This window comes from Glycine soja, chromosome 7 (genome assembly GCF_004193775.1).
Source record: "Glycine soja cultivar W05 chromosome 7, ASM419377v2, whole genome shotgun sequence".
Classification (NCBI taxonomy): Eukaryota; Viridiplantae; Streptophyta; class Magnoliopsida; order Fabales; family Fabaceae; genus Glycine; species Glycine soja.
The window spans coordinates 31,207,481-31,222,440 of NC_041008.1; positions in this window are offsets into that span (position 1 = coordinate 31,207,481).

Sequence of the window (14,960 nt, forward strand, 5' to 3'; positions counted from 1 at the left end):
GTAGGTGACGTTGCACCGAACTGGGTTAACAATTCTCTTGTGTTATTTACTTGTTTAATCTGTTCATACTGTCATATATAATCTGCATGCTCTGAAGCGTGATGTCGTGACATCCTGTACGACATCTGTCCTCAGTATCAGAATTTCACTACTCAGTGGCAGACCTCTCCTCACCACAGCCTGTAGTTGACCCTTCCACTCCCAGACTTAAGATACCAGAGGACCCGACCACATTAGTCCTGGCACTGAACACCTCTCCTCTAGCTACTCCAGTACTTCACATGACCAATGAGGAGGATGCTCAGACTCAGGATACCCAGGATTTGTCTCAGGAATTTTAAATTCCTGATGATTTTGCTTTTTGGAAATTATTATAACTATTATATTTTAGTACATTATTTTAGTGATTTTGGTTGATGTTTATATATACTTGTGTTTTTTGTGGATATTTAGTATGCTTGTTTTGAAGCATATGGAACAGTTTGACTTGATCTTGATGAATATGCAGTGAAACACTTTTATCTTTTTGTGAAATGGGTGTTATAAACTGATTTTGGATTGAATGCATGATATTGATGAAGATTGTGTCCCTTTTCATAAGTTTGAACTAGTGTGTATGTTAGACAAAGAACGAACAAGAATATGAGTTTGCAATTAAAATTGTTAGTCAGTAGATTGGTTGGTTGAAAAAGAAAAGCTTGAACCATAATCGGTAAGAGTGTGATCTTAAACTGTGAGTGAACGACTAGCATTGAGTAATAGTCTTTGCATCAATCTCTGAATTTTAGAATGAAATGTATGAATGTGGACATGATGAAGGCCATGATTGTATATACAAGAAAATTGACTAAAAAGCTTACATTGAATTATAATTGTATCCGTTGCACCCTTTGTGAGCCAAATTACATTTTCAAAATTGAACCCTGAACTTGAATGAATATCTCCAGATACCTTGCTTAGATTCTAGGAGAGCAGATGGTTCAAGGCAATTAGCCCCAAATTTGGGGGAGTTAACTAGGATGTAAAGTGGAAGGTAAAGCACATCAACACACACAACAAATAAGTTGTATTAAAAAAAAAAAGCAATCAAAGAAAGTGTGTGTTGTTGTAATAAGGTCAAATGCAAGTTAAAGTGAAAGGCTAGTGAGTAAGCTAATTGTATTGAAAAGACTACTTGGATAAGTCTAGGATTTGTGCTCTCTTAGAATCTAAGCCTTTGAATCCTAGAAAAACCAATTATTTTTGTATCCAAGCCTTACTACAAGCCTGTGAAAGTCCTTCTGATTCTATTTATGCATTTTTGACTTTAAAGCATGAGATGAAGTACAAAGATTGGACCTCTCGCTAGTTGTTATTGATGAATAGCTTAAACACTTGTGCTTGAGTAAAACATTAGCCATGAGACTGTGGTTTAAGCTACTTTCTTTAATATCTGTCTTGTGCCTAACTTCTTCTGATGGTACAAGATACATTATGTTCTTCTCTTTGAATGACTGCATGCTTTGTGAAAGACAGGTGATGAGGGCATTTTGCTTCATTCTGTTATCATGCAATCAATAGTATTTGTAGCATACACCTTTGTAAATAGTCACTGCATATTCTTATCACTTGGGGACCAGTGATCTGTTCTTTATTTGTTTGAGGGCAAGCAAAACTGTAAATTTGGGGGAGTTGTTAGTCGATGAATACGACTAACTTTTGTGTATGAAATCTATGCAAATTGTATCTAACTCCTCTCATTTATGGTCATTTTGTAGTGTTGTAATTAATTTTTGTTAAATATAGGAAATAAGTACTTAGTACTCCCATTTTGTGCATTTAATAATCATTACCTTTCAATTTTAGGTTAATTAGGTAAGTTTGTGAAGTGCTGATTTTGATCTGCTCGCTAAGCCAATCTGTCGGCTTAGCGAGCCATCCGTTGAGCGCACCACTCTTGCGGCTGAGCACGAGGAAGAATATGGAAGAAGGATGAGTTGTACATGCGCGCTAAGTGAGAACTCATCCCGCTAAGCGCACCGCTTGCATCTATCAGCTAAGCTGTGTGAAGACTGGCAGAGAACCGAGCTTGAAGAGGAAGCCATCTTGAGAGCATGAGATGAGTCTGTGAGTGATTGTGAGGTTCTAGAGGTGGAGGAGACATCCCCACTACTTGTATTTATTTGATCCTTCATTTTTCTCTTCTCTTTGTTGTAAAGGAAGCTTCCCAGATATGGAGAGCTAAATCCTCTGTTGGTTCTTCCTTGTAGGTACTTGATGTAAATACCTTTATATCTATTTAATGATGTTTTATGTGTTCTCTGTGCTATCAGTACGTCATTTTAGTATGCTTTTTCCTTGATCACGTAGATGCATGCTTTGTTAGGATCATTCAACAGTGGGAACTTGTCTAATTCTTAGAACTTGATAGGACAGGGCTAGTTTATCGTATTATCACGAGGGATTGGGGTACGGTAACCTAGTTGTTTGTATGTTTGTCTTCATGTGATTCTGGTCAAGTTTAGTCCAACAAGAGGGATCTGAGGATGATGCTTGATCAGGATTAGGCTAAACTATCACGAGGGATCGGGGTTTAGCATTTCAGGAGACACCATATAACACATGAGCATTGTTAAGTAGAGAATATCCTTATAACATCAGACACCTAATAGGAAGACCAACACGTCTACTTGTCTTTACACATCATCACTCACGTGATTTTCCTTTTTAATAGTTAGTTTACATGCCTGTTCATAGTCCACACATATCTTTTCATACAAGACACCTATTCACTGAATATATCTTTACCAAGTAACACAAGTTCCCTGAGAGTTCGATACTCGTTTCTTACCATTTTATACTACTTGTGCAATCCGGTGCACTTGCCAAGTTTGATCAGTCATACAATGCTCAATGGAATGTCCCGGAACTCCTCCATGATATGCACATGTTGCATTCGAGTCGTATCCTCAGCAAAATGGAGGTTGAGGAACCTTGGCAGGGGTTATGGCTACAATTGCATTATCAAGTAGATATGGGAGCAAGTTAGCATATGACACCGAAATTTGGGGTGAATCCTACAGGCTTTTTTGCTGCAAAATTTACTTATTGGTTGGTGTTTTGGTTTGTGCTAAAGGTGGTGTTTAACATTGGTTGTGAGGTAGGTGGGCTTTGTGGTTGATTTAGGGATGGCCTATGTAGATAATTGGGTGGTGGTTAAGGAGAAGGGTTGTTATTGGTTGAGTAATGACATTGTTGGGTTGGTGGGAAACTTGGCCATATAGGAATGGCAGTCATAGCATGGGTTTCTCTCTCATTCTCACCCTCTTCATTTGCCCCAGTTTTCTCATTCGTCAGAGCAGGATGATCAAATTTGCCTCTTTTCAGACCCACTTTGATCCTTTCGCCGGTGAAGACCAAATCCGTGAAGCTTGAAGGTGCGTACCCCACTATTTTTTTCATAGTAAAACATTGGTAATGTGTCTACTATCACTGTTATCATCTCCCTTTCCGTCATTAGGGGTGCCACTTAGGCTGCCATATCCTTCCACCTTTGGGCATATTCTTTGAAGGATTCATGCCCCTTTTTACTCATGTTCTGTAGTTGCATCCTATCCGGAGCCATATCAGAATTGTATTGATACTACCTAACGAAGGCAACCACTAGGTCTTTCCAAGAATGGACTCGGGAAGGTTCCAAGTTTGTATACCAAGTGGCAGCTGCCCCAGTAAGACTTTCTTAGAAGAAAAGTATCACCAGTTTCTCATCTTTTGCGTATGCCCCCATCTTCCAACAATACATCTTTAGATGGTTCTTGGGGAAAGTAGTCCCCTTGTACTTTTCAAATTTTGGCACCTTGAACTTGGGAGGGGTGACAACATTGGGTACTAGGAACAACTCTTAAAGGCAAAATCTCTCCCTCCTTCAATGGCCCTGAGTCTTTCCTCTAGATGATCCAACTTTCCCATTTATGCCATAGCAGAAGGGATTTTACCCGCTGTGGAATGCAAGGGTTGTGGTTGGGGGCGAAATTAAGGGCCCTCCAAAGTGTTTTGCAGGGGTATACCACCAACTGCTTGCCCTTAGTGGCATATTCGAGGCAAGGCTTGAAGTCAACTAGATTGTGGTGGGGTATTTCATATGTCTCCCCCATGGGTTGAGAGACATGTGCAGGATGAGGTTGTCGGCTCTCAATGAGTATGGGAGCAGAGTTATTGACATCCTCATCGAGAGTGTACGCCACATTGGGTGGTGTATAGTTGGGAGGCAAGCCATATGGCGGGAAGGCATGCTTGTTTTGAATTTGCAAATAAATGGGGGCTGCCCGTACTTCCCAAATCTTTGCCTACCATATCTGAGGTTGGATGATTCATTTGGTTGAGGCCAGATGGGGGAGTCGAGTTCACCTTAGCAACAACATTGGTAGCGGCAACTGCAGCCATATTGACTTCCATTATCTTCTTCATGCTCATCATGCCCTCAATCATTGTCACCATTTGCTCTTTCAAGGCCTCCATGTCGGCCTTCATTTGCTCTTGCACCTCTTCTATTTCACCCATTACTCTAGCTCTAGCATGTGTTCGGTAAGGGTGTCGTAAAGTGTGTTCTCTCCTTTTGATAACAATGATTACAATTCAGTTTTAAGGAAAGAATGCAATGAGCAATGCAACCAACGAAAAGCATGGATGTATGTGTATTGTTGAAGTATTGTGAATTTTTACGCAGGACATGGGGTTGAATCAATTTTGATTTTCAACATGGTCTATGACATCTTTGTTAAGGTGAAACTAGAAGTAACAAGGACATCAACAGTCCTAAATGTGTTTGGCAGTAGACGAAACAACGATGTAACTCGAGCCATCTTTTGCCACAATTTTTTGCAAGATGGTTACTTCCATACTTCAACTTGACTTGATGAACCTTTTCGTAAAAGCATGAGCTTGGTTCAACCCCATAACCCAAGGAATGGCAATTTTGATCGCCAATACTTCGACAACATTTCATAGAGATGAATGACTCAGGAATACGTATGCTATGCATGGAAAATGTAAATATGAGATTGAGATGCCTGAAGAAACATCATTTCCTAGTTAACCACGCATTAGGTACCATGCTCAATCATTTTGTTTTGTTTTTTTTTTAGAAATGGGTTTATGATCCCAACAAGGTTGGCTCATGGTACCTAACACATGCAACTAAGAATGCAGTGTGAATTTTCATGCTTCCTTTTTTTGTTTTTGTTTTGCAGAGGAAAACACAAGGATCATGCATGAGTAAACATGAAAATAAAAGGTATGCAAAAAGCATGTTAGATGCAGATGAATGGTGTTGAAATGACTTATGCAAAATGCAATGCATGAAATGATAAGTGACAAATGCAGGAACGATACGTCCATTATGATGCCATGAAGAGATGCTTATGTGATGCATGATATGAATGCATTTATGAACATGAGAGCCTGAAAAATCATCACTTCTTACTTGCGCATTTGGGGGTGCAATGCCCCATGTGTGTAGTTAAGAGGGTGATATGGACCTTTCGAATTCCCGTGACAAAAGATGAGACCAACATACAACGCGTGCATGGCGACATGATGCAAACGCGCAAAAGCGCAACACGAGGATGTACACAGTATGGCAATATCCACAAATAATCATACAACAAAAGCGTACATGACATTTAGGTTATATGCATGGCAGTGTTTAAAAGGCACGCAGCATGTTCGCTTCGTACCCCTATTTTAGGGACCTAAACGGGAGGAACTAAAAGGCTTTTAGTGATAATTCCCAAGGTGATCATATCTCCCTAAACGGTTTCTAGAGATATTATTCCCTTGATATCAACATTGTGGCGGTAGGGACTACCAGCGACAATATATCATCAAAGAGAAAAACTCTAGATGAGGTTTCACTCTCATCAAGCAAGTCGGAGACTTAGCATGACCACAGATTCACCTCCACTCCTTATGGATCACATAGACCCGGGCATAGGGCCTAGTATCTCAATGTGTGTGTGAGGTGTAGGTGTCATGTGTGTGTAGAAAAAAGGTATTTCTAACTATGAATGTAATTGATAGACAAACACACTAAGCACAAAAAAATAGCAAATGTTATGTACAAATATGGACAAAAAACCAAAGATAAAAGGGAAGGGAGAACATAAATAAAGAAGACGTCATGATGAGATGTTGCACACTGATTGATTGGCCTGACTCTCTAAAAACAGTCCCCAGTGGAGTCGCCAATTGTCTCAACCTACCCTTCATCGGGAGGGCGATGCGGGGCTCACGGGTGCGTCTTCCAAGGGAGGAAGGCGCGCGAAGTCGCCACCAACGTTTATTCAAGGAAAACGTCGGAAAAACTGGAATGTGTGGTCCACGAACTTTAATCGTGAAAGGTTCGAGAGTTTTTTTTACGCACGGGGAAGGTATTAGCACCCACGCATCCGTCACAAGGGATGACAACCTCTAATCGAGTGTGCAAATCATGACTTCAATGTTTATGTATTTTCCCCTTTTATGTTTATGTTTTTTCTTTCCTTTTTATGTTTTCTTTAACTTTTTTGTGGGCCTTTTGTATTTTTATCTTTTTGTGGTCGACAAGCGTGTTTCCCTCGCTCCTACGTATCCTCAATTGTGATGAGGAAATCAGACCTACGTAGTTCTTTCAGAACTAAACGTTGGTTAAGTTATTTTTATCTTTTTTCGCAAGATAGATTTTAATTGAACAAAGGTCATTTAAGGCGTTAGACCATTAAACGATCTTTTGATTTTGAAAATAGAGAAACGTTAAGGCATTGGACCATTGACGATTTATTGTTTTTGAAAGGAGAGAAATGTTAAGGCATTGGACCATTAACGATCGCTTGGTTGTGAAGGAAGAGAAACGTTAAGGCATTGGACCATTAACGATCGCTTGGTTTGTTTCAAAAGGGGTGGTCGACAAAAGCGGGCCTTTTTCTCCTACGTATCCTCGATTAACGATCTCTTAGTTTTTTGAAAAGAGAGAAACGTTAAGGCATTGGACAATTAACGATCTCTTGGTTGTGAAAGAAGAGAAACGTTAAGGCATTGGACCATTAACGATCGCTTGGTTTGTTTCAAAAGGGGTGGTCGACAAAAGTGGGCCTTTTTCTCCTACATATCCTCGATTTGTGATGAGGAACTCAGACCTATGTAGTTCTTGCAAAAGCGGTAAAGTTATGTGTTGATTTTATGCTTTTGAATGGTCCATGTTAACCGATAAAAGCAAAGAGGACCGTTTAACATGTTGGACCTTAAAACGGTTTTAAGTGACTTTTTGCGGACAAAGCTTGGTTTGTGAGTTGATTTTAGCCTTAGTTTCAGTTTGGTTATTACTCAATTCATTCAAGGAAACTTTCAAAGGAAAAATGTCCGATTGATTTTTTTGATTATTTTATTATTATTTTTTTCAAGATATTTTGATTATTTTATTATTATTTTGCCTTTTTTGATTTAACCGAGGTTACAGTGTGAACAATCGGTTAGATTTTGCTTTAACAGTGATTAAACGACATTACAACACAAATGATCGGTTGAAATTCATTTTTATCATTTATTAGGCGAGATAATGGCTTAAACGATCGGTTAAAGCTCATTAAAAATGGAAGAAAAGAAAACCAAAAGTGAATGAAATGAAGATGAAAGCCAACAAAACAAGAAATGAATTGAAAGTCTCAGATTCAAAAACTTATCAGTTGAAGACCAAAGAACAGACGAAGAACAACGAAAAATGGCGGAAAATCTTCACGGAATTGCTCACGAAAATGTCTCAGAAGCGTTACGGAAGCACCTCGGCTTGGATTTTCTTCACGGAAACATGTTTTTTCTCCCAAAACAGTTGAAATGCATAGCATAGGGGTCAGGGACCCTTTGGAACAGCCCCCCTCGGCCTATTTATAGAAAAAAGGGGGTGGTGCTTGCCGCCCATCTCACCCAGGCGAGGAAGTGGCTTCCTCAGGAAGCTTCCTGAGGCACCCCTTTTACTAAGTTCAACCCCCTTTTTGCGTAATTTATGGAAAAGTTATGGAAGCCTATCGGACTTGATTTTATTCTTTTTTGTCCTTCCTCTCACCAATCTTAAGTGGGAAAGGCTTACCCAGGGTTACGAGAATTTTACGGAAGCCCTGGAGGCCCTTTTTCAAAAAAAGGAGGGAGGTGTTTGTCGCCCAGCTCGCCTAGGCGAGCTGGTTGCTTAGCAAGGAAGCAAGAAAAAATCCAGAAACCTCTAGATGGGCCCAGATTCAAAAATTTCTATTTACACCCGCAGCTTGATAAGTTCACCCCTCATTTTTGTGTTTTTTGGCTATTTTCCTTCCGAAACCTCACGGAACTTTACAGATTCCACAGCGATGGGTGTTAAGCCTTCCAATGTGATTAACAACAGTCCCCGAATGAAATTAGGGTGTAATAGTCTATTTACACACCCCCCACTTTGCTAAATACACTATCATTTTCGTGTTTTTGGCTGATTTCTCTCAGAAACATCCCAGAACTTTAAGGATTCCACGGCGATGGGTGTTAAACATTTTGAAGTGGTCAAACAAAAGTCGCATGCCGACAAACAATGGTCCCCGGAAGAAATTAAGGTAAGACAGTTTTTCTAACGTTTTCCTCAAATAAACGTTGGTGGCGACTCCGCGCATTTTCCTCCCTTGGAAGACGCACCTGTGAGCCTCGCGTTGCCCTCTCGTTGAAGGATAGGTTGCGACACCGCATCCGACTCAAGGCATTAAAGAAGCGCTACTAGGAGGCAGCCTAGTACCTTTAAAATTTCTACTTTTTATTTATTCGTCTATTTTCTTAAGTGATACATGAATATGCCTAGTTTATTTGCAATCCTAGGAATTAAGAAAATATGTAAGCATAGCAAGAGGATATTTAAATTTCCCAAAAAATCAAGTACAGAGCACCTCTGCATGAGAAACATAAAAGGGGGTGAGGGGTGAAGCTCTATTCACCCCAAAATCTTCCCCAACGTTCAAGAGGCATAGGAGCTCACGCGATTCACGGTTTTGCAGTCCTAAGTCACCATTTTTTGCGCTTTTGTTTCCATTTTGGCACTCTTGCTCACTCCATATAGGAGATGGCCCCGAGAAAGCTCCCCGCGAAGAGGTCCCGGAAAGACACCATTGGAAAGGGTTCCAGTGCGGCCCCACAGGCTGATATGGACTTTGATAGACACCGATTCTGGAGTGTGGAACACTAGCAGCGGTTTGAGACCATCAAAGGCTAGTCGTTCCTCAGAGAGAGACGAGTTCAGCTAAGGGATGAAGAGTTCGTTGAGTTCCAAGAGGAGATAGCCCGGAGGCATTGGGCTCCACTCGTTTCACCCATGGCTAAGTTCGATCCTGAAGTAGTCATGGAATTTTATGCTAATTCCTGGCCTACGGAGGAGGGAGTCCGAGACATGTGCTCTTGGGTGCGAGGCCAGTGGATTCCTTTTGACAGAGATGCCATCAGCCAATTTTTTGGGCATCCACTGATCTTGGATGAATGCCAGCAGTGCGAGTACAACCAGATGAGGAGTCAGGCCTCAAGCTTCGATGAGGAGGCTATCGCCTAGTTGTTGTGCGTGTTGGGTCAGAACTTTGCTCGGACCGTAGCGGGGAGACGGGTGTGGATCATGTGACCACTATTACTTAGATCTGGATGACATTGCTGCTTAGCAACATTTTCCCCAGCGGCCACAACTCAGACCTCAGCCTGCCGAAGTGTTAGTTGGTCTACGCCATCCTGACATAGGTGAGTGTACATATGGCTCAGCTGATTTCTAACGCTATTTACCAGATTGCAGGGATAGCGCCTACAAGACACCTAGTGGACCCAGAGAAGTCCAACAGGGCCTTGGGATTTCTTGCTCTGATTATAGGCCTCTATTAGTTCTATAGAGTGTCGGTCGCCCCCAACAAGCTTATTCGGCCTCCTATTAACAGGACTTTCATTGAGAAGTACTGCATGCCCAGGCAAGCGCAGGGGCAGGCGCCAGAGCAGCAGCCAGAGGAAGGCCAGCAGCAGGCAGCTACAGACACACCACCGTCACCACCAAAGTCCACCTCTACTCACCTGCGGAGGTTGGAATGCTGTATACGACATGTGGCTGACCAGCAGGCGGCCAACCATAGGGGTCAAGTATGGCTGAATGAGAGTTTCTATTAGTACACCCTACGTCAGCAGAGCTAGGATCCCAACCCTTACGCGTGGCCTACTCCTAAGCAGTTCGAAGCTACAATGACATGGCCTGGAGATTGGCCTGATTTTCAAACAGGGGCAGGGCCCGCAGGGACCTCCAGAGATGGAGACAAGGCTCAGGAAGATGATGACATGGCCGATGTGATGGACTTCTTCCTGAGAGAAGGCAGAGTCGTACAGCCAGGGTCGCCAAACTTGTGATTTGTCTTTATTTGACATTATTGCTTTTAGTTATTCTTGTTATTTCCATTGTGATAAAACTGAACTTGACATTATTGCTTTCAGTTATCGTTGTTATTTCCATTGTGATAGAACTGAACTTGGTATTTGTTTTCAGTTATATGTTTTCTCATTGTGAGTAATTTTACCGCTTCTAGCATATTGTCATATGTATTTTGCGATAGTTTGTCTGAAACACCAAAAATAGAGGTCTTGTGTATTTTTATAGCACGTCCTTTATTCCTTTCGATAAAGTGTAATCTCGGATACCAACTGTGCCTGGGTTGCAAACCATTTCTAATTTTTTTTGGCCTAAAAGAAATTGATTGAAAGAAAAAGTTTAAAAGAAAAATGTTAACTAAAAAGCCAACACGCCTTTTAAAAGGGAAATGCCTGCCAATTTTCTTTGGAAATTCACAGGCTGAAACATAAAAGGATTTTTGAAAAGAATGTGTGTGCACCTAAAGGGTGAATGCAATGAAAGTTTTTCCCGAATGCCTAAATGGACTCAGATGTGCACGTAACTTGATAAAAGAACATTTTTTGGAAACATTGGGTTGATTTGAATAGGGGAAAACGAACCCTAAGCCTTAGTGTTTACATGACCACAAAACTTCATGCTTGAGTGTCCACATGGGTGCGTGCATGCTTAGTTTTGCATGAATTTCTAATCATCATTATTATATGCGTGTCATGGATATAATTTGGGACACCCCCTTATTCCTGAACCCCTTTTCTAAACAAATATCTCGACGTACATCATGTCCTACTTTCCGCAAGCCTTTTTGAGCCCAACCCCGACTCTTCGGCTGTAAACCTTGACCCAGGATAAGAATTTCTACCCTTACCTTTGGAAGAAAAGACAGAAGGATATCCCCAAAAAAAGCTTCTCATACCCTCGGGTTATGAATATGCTTCAAAAGAAAAGGAAAGAAAAGAGAAAAAGAAAATCAACCAATCAAAGATTGGAGGAAAGCAAAAGAAAAAAAGAAAAAGAAAGAAAGGAAAATGCAGAAAGGTTCTTTGAACCAGACAACATCAGAACAATATGCAGAATTGTCAAAAAGAAAAGAAGAAAAGCAACAAAACTTTTGTTTGAAACCTGAGGGATGCCTGAAGCGGTCACCTCCCTAATTACCAACCAAATCTTTGTGTCCGCACTCGTTCCGTGTCAAACCAAAAAGAAAAGAAAGAACAGACAAGGGAAAGGCCAGAACACCCAAAAGCCAATTTCCCCCACCAAATCCAACTTCCTAAAGTCCTATTGATCCATGATTACACATGTTATCTTTGATTTCATAGGAAATGATTTGCAAAGTCAAGTCATGACATATTTGTGGTTCAGAATTAGGATAAAGCACTTGCCTGTGTGAGATTAATACACTTTGAGCGGTTTTCCTCTATTTCAATTGGACCTAGTGTTTTTTCTAAATGCTCGTTTATAAATGAAATGCTAATATCCCAAATCTCATTTGTGGCTAGGAGAAATTCTATCAGCATTCTTTTTTTCCACAATGGACACATTGTTTTTCTTCAAAAAAACTATGTGTTGCTCTGATCGATTTAGAGGTTTATTTCTTTGCTAATCGTGTTCGCGTTTCAGTGAAAAATTCACCAAGACTATTTTAGTCTCCCTTTTCTATCCAAAGACAAGCAAGTCTGATGGCATGCAGAGACAAATATGGTCATCTGCTCCCTTTTGTCAAAGTCTCAATGTCTTTCGACATAGACTGTTGTAGTCTCCCCTTCGTCATCCAAAGACAATCAAGTCCGATGGCACGCAGAGACAAATATGGTCATCTGCTCCCTCTGTCAAAGACTCATTGTCTTTCGACGGAGACCGTTAGTCTCCCTTTGCTATTGAGAGATAATCGAGTCCAATGGCACGCAGAGACAAATATGGTCATCTTCTCCCTTCGTCAAAGACTCAATGTCTTTCGACCAAGACTATTGAAGTCTCCCCTTCACTATCCAGAGACAAGTGAGTCCTATAGCACGTGGAGACAAAATATGGTCATCCGCCACCCCTGTCAACCAGAGACAAGCGAGCCCATTAACACGTAGAGACAAAATATTGATGCAATCCTACCCCGCAAGGGCATTGGATAGAAGAATCCAAGAAGATTGGGCCAGAGATGCAAGAGAAGGCCCTAGGGTTCTCATGAGCCTTAGGGTAGATTTCGGGCCCATGGGCTAAGTATGAGCCTGCTTATCTTTGTACATATTAGATTAAGGTTTCATTATTTTTTTAACCTTGTATTTAGGGCTCCATAATATAGGTAAGGTACTCTAGAAATGTAGGATTTTTCAGCCCTTGTATTTTAGGGCACCTAGACTAGTTTTTGTATTATGGGGAGACGATGATGTTCATCTGTTTTTAATTGTTTCCGCGATTATTACAGTCCCTTTTGCTATCCAAAGACGTCCGTTGGCATGCGGATTTTTGCGAGCCGAGTTGAGCTGCTTAACACCAATTGCCGTGTAATCCATAGGGTTTCGCGATGTTTCGGAAGGAAATGAGAAAAATACTCAAAATGGGGGCAAAATGGTCAATTTAGGGGCATTCTTCAGCCCCTAGGCCCACCTGGGCCCATTAGAAGACTTAGAAGAGAAGTAACCAGCTCGCCTGGGCGAGCTGTGTTGCAACCTCCTCCCCCCATTTCCCTATAAATAGGCATTGGGGGGCTGAAGGGAAGGGGTTCAACATCCTTGGTGAGAAAATTCCATTGAAATTGGTGAAAAAAAGGAGAAAAAAGAAGAAAAATCAAGGCTGAGGCGCTTCTGTAACATTTTCGTGATCAATTTCGTGAACGTTCTTCACCGTCTTCGTCCATTCTTCGTTGTTCATCGTTCTTTGACCGGATAGTTTTTGATTTTGAAGCCTTGAATTCATTCTATGCGCCCTTAGGGGTCCATTCTTGCTTTGTATGTCTTCGTCTTCATTCTTCTACCATTGGTATTCTTTTTCTTTGTTTTGAGCGAGTTTCGACCGATTGTTTAAGCTGTAATAACACTTAATCAATGTTAACATGAATTTCAACCAACCGTTTATGTTGTAATCTCATTTAATCACCTTTAAAATAAAATTCAATCGATCATTTATGTTGTAACCTCGCTTAATCATCAAAAAGGTGAGTTTCAGCTAGTCATTTACTTTGAAAGTTCTCTTTTAATGAGTTGAGAAATAACCATGTGAAACCAAAGCTAAAATCAACTCACAAATCAAGCTTTTGTTCACCAAAAAATCATTTGAAACCATTCAAATGTCCAACGCCTTAACGGTCCCTTTTTACTTTTATCGGTTAAAATGAATCGTTTAAAAGTCTAAAATCAACACTCCGCATAACTTTCTTGCTTTTCAAAGAACTACGTAGGTCTGAGTTTCTCATCGTAATTGAGGATACATAGGAGCAAAAACCTTGCTTTTGTTGACCCCAAAAAGGTAAAAAACATAAAAGAGGGAAAATAAAATAAATTTTGAAGTCATGATTTTTCATATTTGATTAAAGGTTGTCGTCCCTTGTGACAGGCGTGTGGGGTGCTAATACCTTCCCCGTGCATAAAAACAACTCCCGAACCTTTTATTCTTAAAATTCAAACCCGTTTTTGGTTTTTCTAACATTTTCCTCAAATAAGCGTTGGTGGTTACTCCGCGTGTTTTCCTTCCTTGGAAGACGCATCTGTGAGCCTCGTGTCGCTCTCCAACCGAAGGATAGGTCACAACAACTTCCCTTAAGATGTTAGGAACAAGAAGAAGATGGAATTACTTGAGCTCAAGCAAGGGGAATACGATTGTAGCTGAATATGCAGCCAGGTTTGAGAAGCTAGTGAGTTTTACTCTCTGGTAATCGATTACCAGTAGCCAGCATTATTTTCAAACTGATTTACAAAGCTGTAATTGATTACCAATGTTCTAAAACATTAGATTTCAAATTTCAAGAGTCACAACATGTGATAAAACCTTTTCAAATCATTTCAAACTTGTGTAATTGATTACACAATACTTGTAATCGATTACCAGTGTTTCTAAATGTTTTGATTTTCAAATTTAAACATGAAGAGTCACATCTGTTGATGTGTAATCAATTACACAGTGATGGTAATCGATTACCAGTGACTGATTTCGAAAAATAAATTACCAAAAGTCACAATTCTTAAAGTGACTTGTTTCTGAAGAGTTTTTCAAAAGAGTCACAACTTTTAAAGTGACTAGTTTTCAAAATAGTCACAACTTTTTAAAAGTGACTAGTTTTAAAGAAATTGCCAAGAGTCACAAACTTTAACTTGAGTCATCAAATGATTATAAATATGTGACCATGGCACAAATTTAAAAAGACTAATTCCTTTCATGATTAACAGATTTCTTTCATAGATTTTTTGTTCAATACTTTCTCTTCCAAGAAAAGTTCATTGTTCAAAAACTTGTGCTACTCTTCTTCTTCATTCACTTCTTTCTCTTGCCAAAAGATTCAAAGGACTAACCGCCTGAGAATTCTTTTGTTTCTTCCCTTATCCCTCTTGAAAAAAGATTACAAAGGACTAACCACCTG